We start from the raw sequence: 20,434 nt of genomic DNA, 5'->3' as shown, positions 1-20,434 counted from the left end.
CAAAGTGCCAGGTGGCTGCTGTTGCTTGTTCTTCCATGAAACCCTTGACACGTCTCCTGATAAGAGTGCTGCCACCCCTATGGGGACCAGGACCTTTCTATAAAGTCCAGCGGTGTGGAAATAGGAAGAAAAGTGTCCTCCAGTGGGTAATTGGGAATGAAAGTAAATGGGGTCACTCCAGCTTCCTCTCCTTGTTTCCTGACGCATCTATTCTTTATACTGGAGACATAGCACAAATCTGAAGAAAGTAAACAACCTGAAAAAATTCGGCAAAAAAATTCAAACAGAAACTTTATCAGAGAAGCTATGTAAGTGGCAAATAAACATATGAAAAGATGTTCAACATAATTAGTTATTAGAAAAACACAAACTAAAACCACAATTATATTCCATTAAACATCTTGAGACTAGATGACAATATCAAGTGCTTGCAAAGATGTGGAGCAACTGGAACTCTTGTACTTATCTCATGGGAATGCAAAATGGTACATTTGGAAAGCTGATTTTCAACTTTTGACAATTTCTTATAAACTTAAACATGCACTTACCATATGATCCAGCAATCCCATTCCTAGATATTTATCCAAGATAAATAAAAATTTATGTTTATACAAAAGTTTTACATGTTTATAGCAGCTTTTTTCATAACTGATTTCACCTGGTGAATGAATAAACAAACTGTGGCTCATACATACATTGGAATACTACTCTGCAATTAAAATAAACTATTGATACAACCAACAACATATATAAATCTCAACTGTATTATTCTAAGTGAAAGAAGCTGGACTTCAAATGTTACAAATCATTTCATTTTTAGGACCATCTAGAAGAAAAAAAATTAGAGACATAAAAAGGATCAGTGATTACCAGAGGGTGGGGATGGTGAAAGTGGTTGACCGAAAAGGGGAAGCTTATGGAAATTTTGGGGGGGGTTGATGGAAATGCCTGTATCTTGTTTGTGGAAGTGGTTAGAGGACTCTATGTATTTGTCAAAACTCAACTCTACTTCAAAAAGAGTGAATTTTACTGTGAGAAAAATTAAAGAAAAAAAATAAATGAACAATTGTGAACCTCGAATGGGCCTTTAATGCAGTCAGGCAATTATACTGCATTTTCCTGGTTCATACACATTCTTTCCTCAATACTATTTCTTCCCCCACCCCCTCGTCCTCACACTTCCAGCACCTTCTCTTCTATTTTTACACTCTACGGATGACCTTGATTTCTATTCATTTGAGAACATTGAAACAATTGGAGAAGAAATTTCATGAACTCTCATCATCACATCTTTTTCCATATAATACACCCTCCTTCCTGTTACTACCTCTGCTTATTTCTAAAGCCAATAAAGCATCAGATCCTGTACCCTCTCTCTTACTTTAAAGTATCAATTCAACAATGTTTATCTCCCTCTCTTATAATCTCAGTTTTCTGGCATTCCACTTGGCCTTTCCAATCAGCATACAAACATGTCTTTTTCCCATCTTAAATATTTTCTCTTAAACTCATTGCCCTGTTCAGTTGTCACCCCATTTCTCTGCTTCCCTTTATGGCAAAGCTCCTAGAAAGTGTTACCTACTTCCATTTTCCTCTATCTCTATCCTCCCATTCCTGAATGTCTCCTCTCCACTCAGGCTTTGGAACCTATCACTATACTGGAAGTTGCTCTTATCAAAGTCATAGGTCACCTCCACATTGTGGAATCCAAAGGACTTTTCAGTACTCATTTTCCTTGATTTACCAGAAGCTTTAGACACACGGCTGCACACTCTCTTGTCTTTGAAATGTTTTCTTCACTTGACTTGCAGCTCCTTTTCAGTCTCTTTAGCTGGTTTCTCCTTTTCTCTCAGAACTCTTAATTTTGGAATGACTTAGTCCTTGTAACTTCCCTTTGATTTACCTAAACGTACTCCTTTGGTAATCTTATCCAGTCTCATATGCATCATGCCCACTTCCGAATTTATATTTAAACACTGGACCTCACCACTGAGCTCTGATATAAATTATCCTCTTCAATCCATCTTTTTCACTTGAGTATCTATTGAACATCTTCAACTTAATAATCACAAAGTGAACTTCAAAACTTCCCTTACAACTTGCTCTTACTAATTAACGGCAACTTCATCTTCTTAGTTGCTCAGGCCCCAAACTTTTCTTTTCTTTTTTTTTTGAGTCTTCTGTTTATTTTATACTGCAGTTCCAATTTGCCAGAATATTCTTTCGGTTCAAACTTCAAAAATATATGCAGGAAGCAAATGTTTCTTACCTTGTCCAAAACCATACCTCTCACCAGGTTATTGCAAAAGCCTCATAACCCTGTCTGACTTTTGTCCCCTACCCCCGCTCCACGGTCTAATATCAGCTGGGGTAGACTGAAAAAATTGCTGAATGTTCTTTCTCTCCCATCAAGATATAAAGTCTATTTTTGTACTTCTTGAAACTGGAATAGCTGTGAGACTTGCTCTGCCCAGTGGGAAATACTAACGTGATGCAAGCAGAGATGTGAAAAGTATGTGTGCATTTATTTGGACTTGCCCTTTTTCTGCTCTTCGAAACCCTTGTAGTCACAATGAGGTGAAGGATCCCAGGCTAGCCTGATGGATGATGGGATGCACGTGGTCCAGTTGCTCTATCTTCCAAGGTGACAATGATGTAACCTCCAAAATCCAAGTCACATACCTGACCAGCAGCTGACCACAGACATCAATGAACCTGAGACCAGTAGAAGCACAGACCAGCTGAGCCCAATCCTGCCCAAATTGCCGACCCTCCAACTCATGACCTGAAAAAGTGTTTATTGATTTAAGCCAATAAGTTTGGGGTAGTTTGTTATTCATTAAATCCTACCTGAAACATTAATACTTAATTTTTTTAAAGTTCTAAGTTAGATCTTGTCACTTCTCTGTTCAAAATCCTGTAAAACCAGAGTCCTTACAATAGCCTGCAAGGCTGTGCATATTCTGGTGCCCTCTTTCCCTCTCTGACCTCAGGTCCACCGGCCACACTGGTCTCCTGTTGTTATTGCTCAAACTCAGGGGACACACTCCACCTTAGAGCCTTTGCACTGGCTCTTTTCTCTGCCTAGAGTGTTCTACTGTCCCTTTGCCTAAATTCTTCATCTTCATCAAGTCTTTGCTCACCTCATAAGCATTTTATTAAAAATGACTCCCTCACTAGAGCTCCGATATACTTATCGTGATTTTTTTTTTCATCCATGGAAGTGATGTACTAGGTGCTTTACTTATTCATGATGTTTGTTGTCTAACCCCTTCACATTATGATGAGATACTTACATCTAAGGATTTTTGTCTGTTATGCTTACTGTTGATTTCCCAGCACATACAACAATTTCTGGCACAGATTAAGTCCAAAACAAATATTTATTGATGAATGAATTATGGAGAACATGAGGACTGAGGTAACAGGAGTAGTCTACTTTTTAAAGGAGCTTTGATTTGAAGAGGAAAGAAATCTTCCTACCCTTTTGAGTTTAGAGAATTAAAGTATTTTATTCCTTGCTAGTTTTTGCGTGTATGTGTGTGTATGTGTGTGTAATAACATGCAGAGCTATAAGACAAAGCCTGTTAGTATTGGGACAGGAAGTGCTCTCTTCTAGTTATCAGAACTATTCTATCCGAGTGAAAAGAGAAGTACGTAAACAATGCTTTTGAACTGTGAAAAATGAATGAGTGTTTCAAAAGGTCAGACTTGCTGATTATCCTTTAAATATTCTCTTCTCTCTAAAAAATGCTACATTTATATGGTGTTATCCTTTGCACTGTGTGACCTCCAGTCTGGTCAGAGACAGGTGCAGTATTCTATAATTCAGTGTTTCATAAGTCAGAGTGAAATGGTCTTTTTTACAAAATGAAGTTTGAAAGTAAAATTGTGCTTTGTTACTAGTCTTAATTCTTAGTAAACAGACCTTTAATCTTTTTTGATACTTTGAGTATATTATCTTTCATGGATGTTGCAAAGGTCAGGGAAGACAATTTCCTTTTTAAACAGATCCCTTTCGAACATCTCGTATTTGATTTGTTTGAAGATGAGCATTTTAATGCTTTCCTCTCCCTTTTCCTTCATGGCTAATGGGGAAAAAAAGGCATACCCTTTACTCTGATGCTTGACGTGTTAAAATTTTTTTTCATCATAATGACATTCATATTCTGAATCACTTAAAAATGGTTACCTAGACTCTAGACTCATTAGCATACCGGTCTCAGGGCGAATTGCCATGTTACAAAAATTCTTGACTGACACTAGGCATAAAAATAAGGACAAAATTTAGTTTAAACTAGTAGTAAGGTGCGTGAGAGCAATATTTCACTCACTCATTCATTCATCCATTTATCCAACAACAAACTGTAGAGTACTTAGTGTCACCCAGCCTCCCTGCTAGAATATGGACAATAGAACTAAATGTCATACATAAGCCGTTTCTTAAAAATGGTAGTTTAGTAGTGGAAGCAGACACATATACATGATATGTGCTATAAAAGGGGTCCTTATGCAAATGCTCCTCTATATTTTCCTTTACCAAATGACCAATTTGAGCAAATTTTTCATTTCATCAATTAATTGCTTCAGTATTGTGTAGACTAACCTTAGTGTGTCTAACATCAGAAAACTCTCTTTTTTTCTGATGTTTGGCTAAAGGTAGCATGGGGTATCTTCAATTGGAAGGTCCAGGAACATAAATCACCCATGGTCCAATTTTGCTTTCTGTCTCTGCAGGGAGAAACAGCATGAGCTGCCCTGGGAAGAGAACCTGACTCCGTTGCTTGCATGTGTGGGCAAAATATAAATTCATATACAAAAGCCCACCGTGGACTTTCTTCCACGTGTTTGTGATAATCTGAACTCCTGCCAGAGTGTCTGAGATTTGGGATCATTATGTTGTCCTAACTTAAAAAAATTTGTTTTGAAAACTCTTTTCTTCATTTATTTGATTTTCCTTTTATGTGTGATGTTGTGGGCTTTTATTCAGTATCTTAGCATCTGGTGTTACAGACACAACATTGAAAGCTATAGGTTTAATTTTTAGTTTCTTTATGCTTGAAAACCCAGCTGAGTATTGACCATTAATGGGACAGGGCTCAGGTGGCATTATTGTCAGTCTTCCAAGTTGAGCAGAAAGATTCCCAAAGAAACAAATACCTAGTAGGAGTATATTTGATGCTGTATAGGGGTTGTAGAAGAAAATACATTGAATTCCTTAAAGATGGCATTTGTCTTCATGGACAAAGGATTAGAAAACCATATCATATCTCTGCCATTTAGAAAGAGGAGAGAACATTAGAAAACATAATGATTTCATGAAAAAGCTTTAAATTATTTTTATCCTGTATAAATCATTAAAATCTAGTTTTACGTATCAATTTGTATGTAGATTGAATTGCAGACTTCATATTAGAAATTATGAAAATGTAAAAATGGGGTCAAAGTGTGATATAAACACTTGCAAAAAGAAGGATATATTCAGACGTAAATGTAAGGCACAAATAAAATATACAGGTAAGCAGAAAATTTCTTGTTTAAAATGATCATTTGGTAGGGCTCATGAGATAATGTACATGCTAGACAGAGGAAAAAGAGGAGTTGATTTTACCTTATAGTTTAAGAATGTAAAGATTACACATACATACATGAATGTATAAAATTATGTACAGAGATAGAAAGAAGTCATTACAGAAATTTGGTAGTATTATCAAGATAAAAAATACAAATAGGAAATAAACATTCTGATAGCATACTTAATCCAGAAAGAGAAAGTAGGTGTGACCTCAAATGAATAGTTTACAAAAAATTATGAGATTACTATCTGACTTCATGGGAAATGTTAATTTCCCTGATATGAACTGGACAGTGATACATTTTTTGGGTATGTTTCAAAGAGCAAAACATAGAAGGATTCATTAGACTATTTTGGCCACAAGCTATCAATACTTTTACCTTGGACAAGTCTCTCTGCTTGTCTTTACCTGACTTGCAGGAGCATTGGGAACCCACTCACCTGGTTGATGCACAGGAATAAGTGAAACTGTGTAAGAGAAACTTGATTCCTCTTCGAGATACATTTCTTTATCAAACTCTCAAAGAGTGAAGAAGTATAAAGTCCCATGGATTATCTGAAGGAAATCATCAATAATTAATATTTCTATAGCATTTTATGGTTTACAAAGCATTATCACTTTTATATATCTGGTCTCTCTGTCCTCTCTTTCTTCAAGTTTATATTCAGAGATGACATCCAAAATATTCAAATAATTGGTTGAGCATAGTTACTGACACATTAGAATAGATGTAGACCTTAATGATGATATAGCTATACCAAACCAGCCCTGAGTTTCTTTTATAATTATCTTTTAAGGTAATTCTGTGATTATCTTGCCATATTACTATTCACTTAAAAGTCATATTTTCAAGGAAAAACATATTTTGATCAGGGCAATTTTTGGTGTAACTGACAGAAACTCAACTCAAACTTCCACTTAAGTGAAAACAAAACACAAAAAATATTAAAAAAAACCCAACAGCTCCCAAACCCATAGAATTTGTCTCATAAAGCCAGGAAATCTAAGTGTGATTGATCCAGTGGCTCAAGCAAAATAACATTACCAAGTATCATTTTCTTTCCATCTCTAGATTTGCTTTTCTCTGGTTAACTTCATTCTCTCCTGCTGCAGGAAAGAGAATTGCGGAGAGCCCTAAGACTGTTATCTTTACAACATGAGATCTAAAAGGAAGAGAAACTCTTTATTTTTTAGGGCCAATAAATAGAATAGCAGTACTCTGATTGGTCCTAGTTGTGGTACACACCCGCCTCTTGAACCAATTACTGTTGACAGGGAGATATAGGGCCGTGATTGACAGGACTTGGGTAACGTGCCCACCTCTTTGTCTAGGAGATGAGTGGGCACTCTATTTCATGATATTATTAGAATCAAATGGGATGGGGGATGGGACACTTTCCCAAAGAAAACCAAAGTGAAATGGGAACAATCATTGGGTAGAAATAAACTATTATTGCCATAATTTACTGTATAGAAGTGAATCACAAATAATTCATATTTTAGAAAAGGTAGCATGATGATTAGAGTCATGTTTTCTGCCCCCACCCACACTCCGTGGTTGAATTTCTTCTGTGTTCATTTTTTGGGGGAAAAAATAGCAATTTTTAGTATGGGCAAATCTACTTGTTTGCCAAGTTACTTTAATTCACTTGTACGATCATATACTGAGAGGAAAAATGCAATCTTTCAATAGCACAGTATTCAATACAGTCTTCTATCCTTTAAAATTGGATTGTGAAACATATAAAAATGTTTTTCTAAATCTCTTGTTCTCTTTTGATTATGCATGAATTCTCATTATTCCATGGATAGTAATCTTTTCGTGAAAAATATCTACCTCGTGTTGACAGACATCCAGATTTGTTCATCATTTTCCAAGGATTTTCCTATTAATTTCCCTCTAATAAAAACCTCTTCTTTAAAGGCAGTTTGAATGTGCTGTTCCTTGATCTTGCTGAACCGATAGGAATCCAAAATGTGCTCTCACTTTATCCAAAAGTGCATGCAATGTACAGCTTTGAGGATCTGAACATGTTCGAGTATTTTCTGTGTTCAAGTGAATGCCTCCCCATCCCTGCCCCTCACCGGAGAGCATGTAACAATCAGAGCTGGCTGTGCTGTGATTCAATGGATGTATTCTTCAGAAACCCATCTATCAGCCAATGACACATCAGAAACAGTCCCCTCCTCTCCAGGTGGGCGAACCAGTAAATGTGTGTCAGGACAGGAGTGTGTATATAATCATACAACTTAGATTGCTTGCATGGGTTGTTCTGGCATTTCATCAGTTTTGCCCTTTCCCCTACTTGGAATCTTATCTTCTTCTTTTCTTCCATTAATTTTTATTGGAGTATAGTTGATTTACAATGTTGTGTTAATTTCTGCTGTACAGCAAAGCGAATCAGTTAGACATATATCCACTCTTTTTTAGATTCTTTTCCCATATAGGTCATTACAGAGTATTTAGCAGAGTTCCCTATGTTGTACAGTGTGTTCTTATTAGTTATATATTTTATATATAGTAGTGTGTATATGTCAATCCCAATCTTAATCTTTCTTATCTTCTCCATCGGGCATATTTCTTAAGTTTTACCTTCTCTGGAACCCTCCCCCAGCAACCTTTTTTGATTTCTTTCATCAGTTTCGTAGTTTTCCACAGGTAGATCCTATATATTTGGGGTTAGATTTATACCTAAATATTTCATTTTTTAGTGCTACTGGATTGTGTTTTTAATTTCACATTCCAATAGCTTATTGTTGGCACTTGACTTTCATGTTAAGCTTGTATCCTGCAACCTTGTTATTATCACTTATTACCAAGATTTTAAATGGATGAATTAATTGAGTATACTCTTTACCTGTCAAATGATAATTTTGTGTATCCTTCTCAACTATGTCATAAATTATTTAAATATAAGTGCTGTGGATTATACATCTACTTTCCCACATCTATTACAGCCATCACAAAGCTCCCATTAAACAACCACAAAAGAACAGTTTTATGAACTTCATTCTGAATCCTCACTGTAGCAGTTACTCACCCAAATTCAATAACTTTGTGTGCAAAATGGAGATAATAATATCTACTCCAACTGCTTGTTTTAAAGATCAAGTGAGAGAATATATATGAAAGTGCTTTAAGACCTGTAATGAGCCATACTAATTTATTTAACACAATAACAGTAATGTAATAATAGTAATAATAGTAGTATAAATACAATCAGTTGAGGCCATAATATCAGACTGAAGCCCTGATGATACAGAAAAGATATTACATTCTCTTTTCTAATGATGATCTCTGTAAATCACTTCCTTTCTTTACTCACATAGGTGGGCTCTACACATTAAAACGATAAAAGACTAAAGATCTGAAAGTTATTAAATACTCATGCCATATAATTTTAGAGTTACACTAATGTTTATTAGAAAAGCTAAAACACTTGAGCACTTCATCTGTGAAACACAGGATTGTAGTTGAATAAGTCCTTGGTCCAAAAACAATGAATTTTCCTCCCAACCTTAGAAAATATGAAATACTATGTAATTAGTACATACATAATATTGATACATAGTACATACACAATATATTAGTACATATATAATTAGTAAATACATAATATGATGTAATTAATATTAGAATATTTCTAATTCTATTTTCATTTTCACAATAACTAAAAAAAAATTAACAGATAGGAAGAGTATACTCCTGGCATCATTATGAGCTTAATATATTACGCGAATTTTGCTGACCATTTTTAAAATCCATGTTCTAAGAAAATTAACTGGTTTTAAATATTTGGAAGACCAACTTCAATATCTTGAAGGCAGTGAATTCATTGTCATGTCCAATTATAAGTACAGATAAAACCTTGAATGTAATTTTGAAGTTTCGGCTGATATCCACTATTGGATGCTCTTCATGCTATCCTGTGGTCAGATGCTGAGCATGCATTTAGGGTAGAAAATAATAGCTTATAGTCACAATTAATCTTTTATCCATAATATACATTTTGCCTTACCAAAAAAGCTTACAAAATTGTGCTTATTCCTTATGATTTAGTTGGTGATTTGTTAAAGTCTGATTTTAAAAAATTACTGTAAATATTGATCTCTCAAATGAATTTTTAAATATTGCCTGTCAATATAGTCAATTTTTCTTTTAATTGTAAATAAATAAAATAATGCTCTTCCAATAAATTTGCTTTCATTATTTTTAAATCAATAAAATAATGCAAATATCATGCTCCATTGTTGTTTTCTCTCTCTTTCTTTTCTTTTTTTTTCTTTTTAGTTTTGACATGGTCCTTCATAAACTCTTGCATGCATTTCCCTATTGTTTATTCTACACACAGGTTCTTGAATAGCATCTCTAAAAATAAAGAAGCTGTCTATTAATTAATAAGTCAAAGTTGCCAGGGAGGCTAAGAAGTCAAAGCCCTAGTTTCCAAGCTTCCATTGGTTGATTCTGTTTAAATCAAACAAACAAGCAAATAAATCTTCTACATAATATCTGGGTTCTAATGGAACAATTTAAGGTCCTGCTTGATGGATCTTCTTCAAAAACATTTCGTTTGGCTTTCAAGTTAATTTATATCTACTGTATGTTTTCCAACCTATGTGTTCAGGATATTCAAAGTATAATAGAATGCTTTGGAAAGAGAAACAAGGTAGAAATGAGGGGCACAGAGTGCTTGTCGAGGGCTTTGCCTTTGTTTGTCTGTGTCACCAAAGAAGTAGTACACTTCTCAAGGATTCCATTAACTCCTCGTTGAAGTGGCAGTGTTAGACTAGGTGATCCATAGCTTCCTTCTTGCTGGGCCGTTGCAACTTCAAAAACCCTGAACTGGTCTGTGTTTGGCTGTTAGTTAAGGTCTAGGTCTTGATTTTTTAAAAAATAATTTCTTCAGAATCTTTCCATTTGTGCAAATTGTGACATTCATTACTATCACTTTCACATCTATTTCAATAAAATAATTATTTTAATTGATATTTTTCTATGAGATAGTAGATAAAGGTATTTAGAGATTCAATAATATTAGCTAAAATTTTCAATTTCCCTTAAAAATGTAAACCAGTACATGATTTTCCTTTGCTCAAAACTCTTATTCTTCTCATTAAAAAAGAAAAAATCCTTACTCTGGCTTAGAAAGCCTTCCCAATATGCTCCTCAGTGACCTGTACTGCTTCAACCTTGGTCACCACTTCCTTGCTCACTGTGCTGCAGGCAATATGACCTCCTGGCTCTTCCTCAAAGAGCCAAATGTACTTGTTTAGGGTCTCTTAATGTATCACTCCCTCTGCATTCTGGATGCTTCACACAGATATCATTACCATTCAATTCCTTTTCCTTCCTTCAAATATCACTTCATTGGAGAGATCTTCTCTGACCAAGATATTTAAGGGAGCTCCCCTTCCAACACTCTCATTCCCTTATCCAGACCAATGATTTTCATAGCACTTATCAGCACAGACATATTGTTAATTGTCTGTCTCTCCTGACTAGAACATAACTTTGGAGAAAGGAACTTTGGCTATTGTGCTCATTGTTGTATCCTAGTATCTAGAAGTGTGTGCACTAGGGATATATTTGTTGAATGAAAGTGGAAGAAGGAAGGAAAGGAGAGAGAGAAAAAGAATAAGAATAAGAATAAGAATAAGAATAAGAAGAAGAAGAAGAAGAAGAAGAAGAAGAAGAAGAAGAAGAAGAAGAAGAAGAAGGAGAAGGAGAAGGAGAAGGAGAAGGAGAAGGAGGAGAAGGAGAAGGAGAAGGAGGAGAAGGAGAAGGAGAAGGAGGAGAAGGAGAAGGAGGAGAAGAAGGAGAAGAAAGAGAAGGAGAAGGAGAGGAAGAAGAGGAGGAAGAGGAGTGGGAAGGGCAGGGAGAGGGAGAAGAGGAAGATTTTATATCCAGCTGGTTACTTCATTTTGAGCCTGATTCTAGAATCTTGAGATATCTGAATCTTTTCTTACTCTGCCTGATGTGTCAAATTTCTACTAAGGTGTTTTATTGTTGTTGTTTTGATTTTTTAAAAGAGGATCAAACTTAATTATTTAAAATAACATCCTACAAAATTGGTTTCTTCACTATTTGCTTCCGAGTTAGCCTATCTTGTCTTCCTTTCATCTCTTCCCTCCATATTTGTAAAACTGTCAAACCAATGACTTGGCTGTCTTTTGTTAGTCCCTGGTTATCCTAGGCCTTGTCTTTCTGATTTTCTTCCCCATTAAACAGATTAACCTCCCTTCAGTCATGAGTGGATCATGAATTTTCAGAGAATTAATAAAATAAAATGCATATTACATTTCTGTAAAATATGTATATGAAATGCTGTTTGGGGACTATTCCTTTAATGATTTCAAAATTATCTCAGTACATAAATTATTGTTTCTGATATTTTTATAATACACTATGTGCAAGGTAAGCAAAGGTCCTGTCCTACATTTAAGTAGAATAGACCATTTAGCATGTGGCGGAATCAGAGGGATTGAAAACCTCTCTTGCTCCTTTGCCTGGTTCCAAAGTATCTCTTAGTTCCTTCTACATCAGGGGTCCCCAACCCCCGGGCCCGGTCCGTGTCCTGTAGGACACTGGGCCACACGGCAGGAGGTGAGTGGTGGGTGAGTGAGTTTATCTTCATCTGCCGCTCCCCATCGCTCCCCATCACTCGCCTTACTGCCTGAACCATCTCCTCGCCCCCCCAGCCCCGTCCATGGAAAAATTGTTTTCCTTGAAACCGGTCCCTGGTGCCAAAAAAGTTGGGGACCGCTGTGATGATGCTTTAAATATATCATTTGTTACTTATCAGCATATAAAAAGCAAGGCTTATGATAAAAACTTTAAAGGCATCCTGTGGGAGGGATGTCACATGAATTCATTTTTAGTCATTAACATCTTAGATAACATGGGAAGACCATGAGAAAGTGAAAAGATGGTGTCTAAATTTGATAGTGGTGGAGAGTTGGGGAAGTTATGGGCATTTAAGTCATGCCAGGGACAGAACCCCAGAAGGAGAGCTTTGGGAAGCAAGGCTACCTGAAGACACTGAGTTAGGGACACTGAGTTAGGTCATATCTGAATGTGTTATCAGTTTTACGTGAAAATGTAACTGTCTTCTAGCTTTTGCTTTGATTCAACAAAAATGCTGGACCGTGGGTATATCCCTTCTGTCTCTCCTGTGAGTCTCTGAAGGTAAGTTCTCTGTCCTCTAGGAAAGCAGGGTCATTTGTTCAGGGACAGTTTGGTGAGGTGGCCTATGGAGGTACCATTTCAAGTAACAGAACTCTCAAATACTGTCTAGTTTTTGTTGGATATGTTTGAATAGTTAGGCTGTTCTGGGGACAACTTCTAAAAGATCACATTTTACTCAAATATACCTTTCCATAGGAAACTCTTTGAGGATCCAGCTTACCTAAACATGGTTCTGCTGCATTAGCCATATCATGTAATTATATAAAATGAAATCTACATGAGTTAGGAGCTGTTATATTTCCACTACCAAATCAGTAAGCAAAACCTTATTTTATTAAGTCAGAAAAATGCACTGTGGTGGCATTCTCACTCATGTCTGCAAGTATTTTGTGTTCTCTGAAACCTCAGTGTCCAACAATCTGATTTTCCTTTAGGATATTTGGTTTCTTTTTGAGAGTTTAAACAACAGGGGCCTTTCTAATTTTTCAAGATGCATTATACTGGACCTTACTTAATTCTGTAAGTTTGGATGGGTGTAAGAGTTTAAAAATAGTATGAGCACATGCCCAAGTTTTCTATCAATCTTTCTGTTTATTAATGAGGGACAAAGCTACAAAATATACTTTCAGACAACTTTGAGTTAATGTTTTTCAGCATGGGTGAGACCCCCATATTCCATATGGAGTCATCAGACAAGTCTGTTTTTGCTGTGTTCTCCAAAATGAGTCTGTTCAATGAGTCTTTCATTTTGTTTAGTAGATAATATTAATTGTTCTGGAAAATGTGGATTAAACACTTACATAAAAGTGCATTTGCTAAATTTAACACAAAAATGTTGCAACACATTGTGCTTGAGGAACATGTACATTTTCAAAGGAATTGACTGAAATTTGAATAATTTTTGCAACTAACTTTGAAATTTAAGATTTTTCTGGTTTGAGTACAGATTCGTGGTATGTGTATGCTTGAAATCTGCTGAAATAGCTACTTAGACAAAACCAGCCTTCCTAACCAGATGAATCATTTGTTTGCTTCATTTCTTCTTAAGACCTGTGAGGGGTTTCCAAGCTGTCCCCCTTGTAGCAGATGGAATACTCACAGGACTCCATCCCTATAGCAACCACAGCTGCACTGGGCAACCAGCGCGCCACTGATTTCCAAAATAGCATGCGAGTCCACTGGAGTCTGCAAAACCTCCCTTCCACTGACTGAGTTCCCTGCTGATACTGTTTGGATAATATCTAGTTTGACCTGTATCTCAGAGTAGATGGTTATCTTGTATATAACTTAAGAGAATACTCAACCTAAAAATAGAATTATCTCAAGGAAAAATATTTTTTCTAAGTATTTTCCCTCTTAGGTCATATATTCTAAGTACTTGACTTATGTCCTATAAGATTATCTGCCATAGATAAATCTACACCATAGTCAAGTGGTTCATTTGATTAGACCTTTGATAAAACTGTGGGGCACGACAGCATTTTTGTGAAGATTTAGCAGCTGTCATATAAAAGCCTTCATGAATTAAATTCAATATTTTTAGTAAAGAGTAAGTACTCAGGAGCAATACTGGGAAATTCCTTTTTGGAATGCTTTCTTAGTGATTGTTTAGAGATTCCATTAGTAATCCTGATAGCTGCAAACAAAATGGGATAAAGTCATAGGCTGGACCGTGCGTTATAAAAATTGTTTGATTATTCAAATGTAATCAGTTTAATGAGTTTTAGAGAGTGTTCTTGCTTGGGGTGTAGTGACAGTACCTATGTTGAATTTTCAGTATGAAGGGTACACTGGTGGGGATAATTTCAATAAATCAAACCCATGTTAGCATAAAAGATGTTGTGACTATGATGGAGGGATCTCACCTTGGCACGATAACCTAATTTCTTCTTTACTCATGTCCGCAATTGTCCAGCTTTCCTTAGCCTCCCCTGTTCTTCCTCCTGAACCTATCCGAGCTGGTCTGGGGATGGAAAAATGGTGGAATAGAATCTGATGAGGCTCAAACGTGCTTTTAGCATTGTACATTCATATATCATGACCATAACTGTTTTATGGGAGCTGATGAATGGGGGAAAAGAACCCAAGGACCAGATGAAAGCATATAAAACTTCCCATTTCTCTCCCTATAAATTTAAGCTTTTACTCACCCCATAGAATAGATTAAATATTCAGAGGTTTTCAAGAATAGTGTCCTTTGAAAATCAAATTTCTCTACCTTAATTTAAGATTGCATCTATGTCACAACAATGTAGTCAAGTGAAAAGGAGTCTCTCATTCAGCTAGTCTCTGTGTAATCCCCAATACACACTTGCTTTCCATTCCAGAGCCCACGTAGCCAGGTGGCAGATGGAATTTTCATTTTCCCCATGTTGATGGTGTCAGAGAAGCACAGCTTTCATGTCATGAACACAACTGTAATATGATTGCATATGGTTTCATTGAGAATTTCACATTTATAGGGTGGAACTATACCATAACATGAAATCCAAAAGGCTGGAATCAAGCATTGGACCAATCTTGCATTCCCTCCACGGAGGTTTTGAGTTTCTGGGGCTATGTGCAAAAGTACTCATTATAGCATGGTTTTGTTTGTAGCGTGTGTACCATTAACGTGGACCTTGAGGGTAACATTACAGGGAAGCTCTGGTTTTCAGGGAAATGTCTCCTTGCCAGAGAATTGAATCTGCTCCCCACGCGCACATTTGTTATGCCGCCTGCTGTCCTCTGTTATCTCCACTTCCAGCCTGCAGTCTGGGTCCACTCAGGAATCACTTTCTCCAGGGGGACAGGTAAACGGAGAGAGCTGCCACCAAATCTGAATTTTTTCCTTGTCGCCACTGCTCTACAGAATCTGTGTTTTGCCCGTCTTTTGCTGGGCTGCCAGCTACTTGGTTGACTAGTTGCTTGACCTTCCAACTCCCTGCCCTTACCTGCTCGTGTTTCTTCACGTCCTGACAGTCTGCAGTTTGCGAAGGGTGCATGGATGCCTTTGGCCTTCCTCTTTCCCAATACTTGTGGTCTCTGCCTTTCTCTGATTGATTAGGCTTCTTACCCCACTGCTTCCTGGAACCTGCATCAACTCATGTCCTTTTCCCTCAAGCTGTGCCCTCAGGCCCACACTCTCTTCCTCTCTTCCTATTTCTACTCATAACCTAGAACATATAAACTTTGAGGAACTAAAACAAGAATGAAAACCAAACCTCGCAGCAGCTTTGAATTGCCATGCCTTGGAACTCAATTATCATGCACTTAACTGTATCATTTGAGCTTGTTTTCCTTGAAGAAAACTTTGTGACATGGTGACTAAATGCATTATTTAGGCTACCTTTTATTATCATCAAAGCATTAGTCATGTCAGACATTTGGGTGAATCCGAAGAGAAAAACTAGTAGTTTAGGAGTTCCAATGAAGTTCTTTAGAGAGTCACCTAGAATAAGTACATAGGGCTTTTTCTTCATGACTGGACTTACAAAATTGTAATTGTAACCTAAAGAATCAGTTCTCAGTTTTGGAGAGAATATAATTTTTAGTGTTCAGACTTGGTAGAAACCCAAGTTTGGGGGTTGGTTGGGCATATGTATAAGGCCACATATACATAATTACATATATGATTAAGTTAGGACCATATTGTTATATTTTTTATCCTTGCTTAAATTGGATGGAATATCAAATCGGAAACTCTCTTTGTCAGGCTTGGAGAATGATCTCTGACAATTATGTGCAGTCTTCATAAGGAAAACAGAAGCAACAATCTCCCTTTAAAAATACTTAAACAACTTATCTCTTATTGGTGTACTTGTGTTTTTCTTTTTATTCCATTCCTGTGTACTTGTGTGTTTTCTCTCTGAATCTCTGAAGACTGCAATTTGAGATCTAGAGGCTTATAATCTGAAAAAAAATAGACTCACTTAACCACTCCTCTTAGCCCCTGTACTCACTTTACAAAGGTTGGGTTCCAGCTCGAATTGCTTTGGGTGTTGCAGAGTTGATGTCTCCCTGAAGACTCCAAATTTTACAGTGAGAAGTCAGTGCTCTCCTTCCTCAAGGAGGTCTAAAATGTAAGCCCCCCATCTCCACCATGCTGAACAAAGTTAAAATAGCACCCCGTCAACCAGAATCCCCTCCCCTTCCTACTGCCCATATGAGCAAGTGTGTTCTCAGCTCTGACATCTGCTTTCAGCTGTTGACTCAAAGAGCAACCTGAACCACTTGGTTTTAGCTCCACTGTATCCCTCAGTGCCCCTTCCAGAGAGCATTAGCATCTATCGGAGTTCATAGTTCTTTTTTTTTTTTTTTTAATTATTAGCACCTTTAGTTATTATTTATTTATTTATTTTTTGAGGCTGTGTTGGGTCTTCGTTTCTGTGCGAAGGCTTCCTCTAGTTGCAGCGAGCGGGGGCCACTCTTCATCGCGGTGCGCGGGCCTCTCACTATCGCAGCCTCTCCCGTTGTGGAGCACAGGCTCCAGACGCGCAGGCTCAGTAGTTGTGGCTCACGGGCCCAGTTGCTCCGCGGCATGTGGGATCTTCCCAGACCAGGGCTCGAACCCGTGTCCCCTGCATTGGCAGGCAGACTCTCAACCACTGCGCCACCAGGGAAGCCCCATAGTTCTTTAATAGGCCTCCAAAATGACTTGAAGTCATAGTAATTGCTACTCGGTGTAGCAATTTTGTGCTAGGAATACAAACTGAGCAGAGAATCTCTGATCATCTGGAGCTTAGCATCTGGACTATGATAGAAATGTTAATTAAGAACACAGATAAATGTAAAATGTGAAACCAAGTTAAGTGTTCTAAGGGAAGAGGACATAGTACTCAAAGATACCTGAGAAGGGAAATGCTTCCCTGAGGATGTGACACTGAGCTGAGATTTGAAAGATGAGGTGTTAATTGGGGAAAAAGGGGGGGCGGTCTATCAAAAGTAACCCAAGCACCCAGAGGAGCAGGTTCTAAGGCCGTGGGGTAGTAAGGAGCATGGCTAGTGAAACAGACATAAAGAATGCTGATATCACTGTAGCACAGAGAATGAGTGGGAGGGAACACAAAACATGAAAGCTAATGTAACAGCCAGGAAACCAGAAACCATTCTATATATTCAAGATATGCAAGGGCATATGTAACATGGAAGAGCTGGGGCATAGCTATCAAAGATGTGAATATCAAATGCCATGGGAACTTCTGTCAAAGACTGAAGCTTGAAGCACTATCACAGGTGGTTCTCACAAGCTCACTGTTGTTCAGAAGAACTAAAAGCAGGGACTTGAATAGTTATTTGCACAACAGTGTTCATAGCAGCATTATTTACAATAGCTGGAAGGTGGAAACAATCTAAGTGCCCATCAACGGTTGAATGGATAAACAAAAGTGGAATATATATACAGTGGGCTATTCTTCAGCCTTAAAGAGGTAGGAAACTGTGACATATGCTACAGCATGGAATTATGTGAAGTGGAATAAGCCAGTCACAAAAGGACAAGTATTGTATGATTCCACTACTATGAGATACCTAGAGTCATCAAATTTATAAAGAGTAGAATGGTGGCTGCCAGAGGCTGGCAGGGAGAGAGGAATGGGGAGTTAGTGATTCATGGGGACAGAGTTTCAGCTGGGGAAGATGAAAAAGCTCTGGAGATGGAAGGTGGTGATGGCTGCACAACAATGTGAAAGTACTTAATGCCACAGAACTGTTAAAATGGTAAGTATTATGTTGTCTATATTTTATCACACATACAAAAGAATATTTATGAGTCTGAAAATAATAAGAGGTGTTAAGGATTCAGCATAACTCCCCATGGTGGTCACTCTGACAATGATTTTATGGTCTTCAGGCAAGAAGAGGCCAATCATCTTGCCCAGAGGAGGGGAGAGGCTGCTTTTGTTGCTAAGGAAAACTCAGGAAACTCTGAGGGTGGGTCAAGGTTATTAGATTCATTGAAATATGCCCATTCTTATTATTAATGTTCCATTCTTTTTCCATCAATGACTTAACTGTAACATAAGAGCCCTATCAAGGCTGTAATTCAATTCCCGTTGTGTAATAATTCAGCCACTTACAGGATCAGATTTAGAAATCTCACTTTGTAAATTTAAATTATAAGGAATCATTTCAAGGAAGTCCTATCATCTCTACGGTACTCTGTGACTTGAACTGAGAATGTAAAATCTTTTTTTTAATGTTTCAACATTTATTGTTATTTTAAAATTTATTTTATCAAAGCATAGTTGATTTATAATGTGTTAATTTCTGCTGTATAGCAAAGCGATTCAGTTATACATATATATACATTCTTTTTCATATTCTTTTCCATTATGGTTTATCACAGGATATTGAATACAGTTTGCTTTACTATACAGTAGGAACTTGTTGTTTATCCATTTTATATATAGTAGTTTGCATCTGCTAATCCCAAATTCCCAATCCACCACCCTCCCTTGACAACCACAAGTCTGTTCTCTATGTCTGTGAGTCTGTTTCTATTTCTTAGATAAGTTCATTTATGTCATATTTTAGATTCCACATGTAAGTGATATCATATGGTATATTTGTCTTTCTCTTTCTGACTTACTTCACTTAGTATGATAATCTCTCGGTCTATCCATATTGCTGCAAGTGACACTATTTCATTCTTTTTTATGGCTGAGTAATATTCCATCGTATATATGTACCACATCTTCTTTATCTGAGAATGTAAAATCCTGAGCCTGTCAGTTTCTTTCTCCAGCTTCTCCAGCACACTTATATGAAGTCACATCTATTGCAACTACTACTTTGTCTTCTAAAGCCTTACTTTGCACAGACATTCGACACCATGCAACTGAAATTTATAATATAAACAGCTCTCCTTCCACTTAATGTGAGGGACTGCCCATGTCTCATTGGAGCTCTGTGCCCCACCCATATTGCCTCTGCACGCTCTTCCATAGGCTGTAGGCTGTTTACTGCGAATACCTGTGGCTCTCTGCCTGAGGACTGCTCTTGTTTTTCTTCCTGATGCAGGAACATACTCAACGTGCATTCAGGGCAAGTCAAATAGGCTGGAGAGTCAATGTTCCTGGGAGAAGGTTTCAACCAAAAATAAATGGGCAGTTAGTGGATAGAAACCCCAGCATCCGCCCTCAGCTGGGCTTCCTCTGCGTGACAATACACCTTGCCTCTAGTGCCACTCTTGTATAGCACTGTTGAGCTCCAGTTGCTCATGGCAGTGAAGTCTTGACTTTTTAAATTGTCTTCCTTCTCCTTGCTCTCTCATTTCCCTGCTTTCTTAACAGTGGAGCTCACTACAATCATCTGTCAGATTAACCACTTGTATTTACATTTTTGACTCAGGGTCTGATTCTGGGGAAAACCAAACAAAGATGTCACGTTCCACTGGCAATGAGGGCATTAGTTCCTTAAATCTAATCCGACCTGCAAACCAATTTTAGAGTCTCATCTTTAAAGTTTGTTCCCTGTTACCAACTCCAGGATAAAAAGTTGTGTGAGGCAGTATTTGGTTAGGGAAACAGACGTCACTCTCTATTTTTGTGGGTCTGAAATACAGAGCTGTAGGCAACCACTGAAAGCTGAAGGAACAAGGATCATAGAAGTCATCACTGGAGGTCAGGAAGGTCAGGGAAAATACCATTGAAGGGCAGGGAGAAAAATAGAACTGCTTTCAAGGATTTCAGCA

This window comes from Balaenoptera borealis (assembly GCF_965194805.1).
Source record: "Balaenoptera borealis genome assembly, chromosome: 6".
Lineage (NCBI taxonomy): Eukaryota > Metazoa > Chordata > Mammalia > Artiodactyla > Balaenopteridae > Balaenoptera > Balaenoptera borealis.
The sequence above is the reverse complement of the archived record's forward strand: the minus strand, read 5'-3'. Positions refer to the sequence as shown.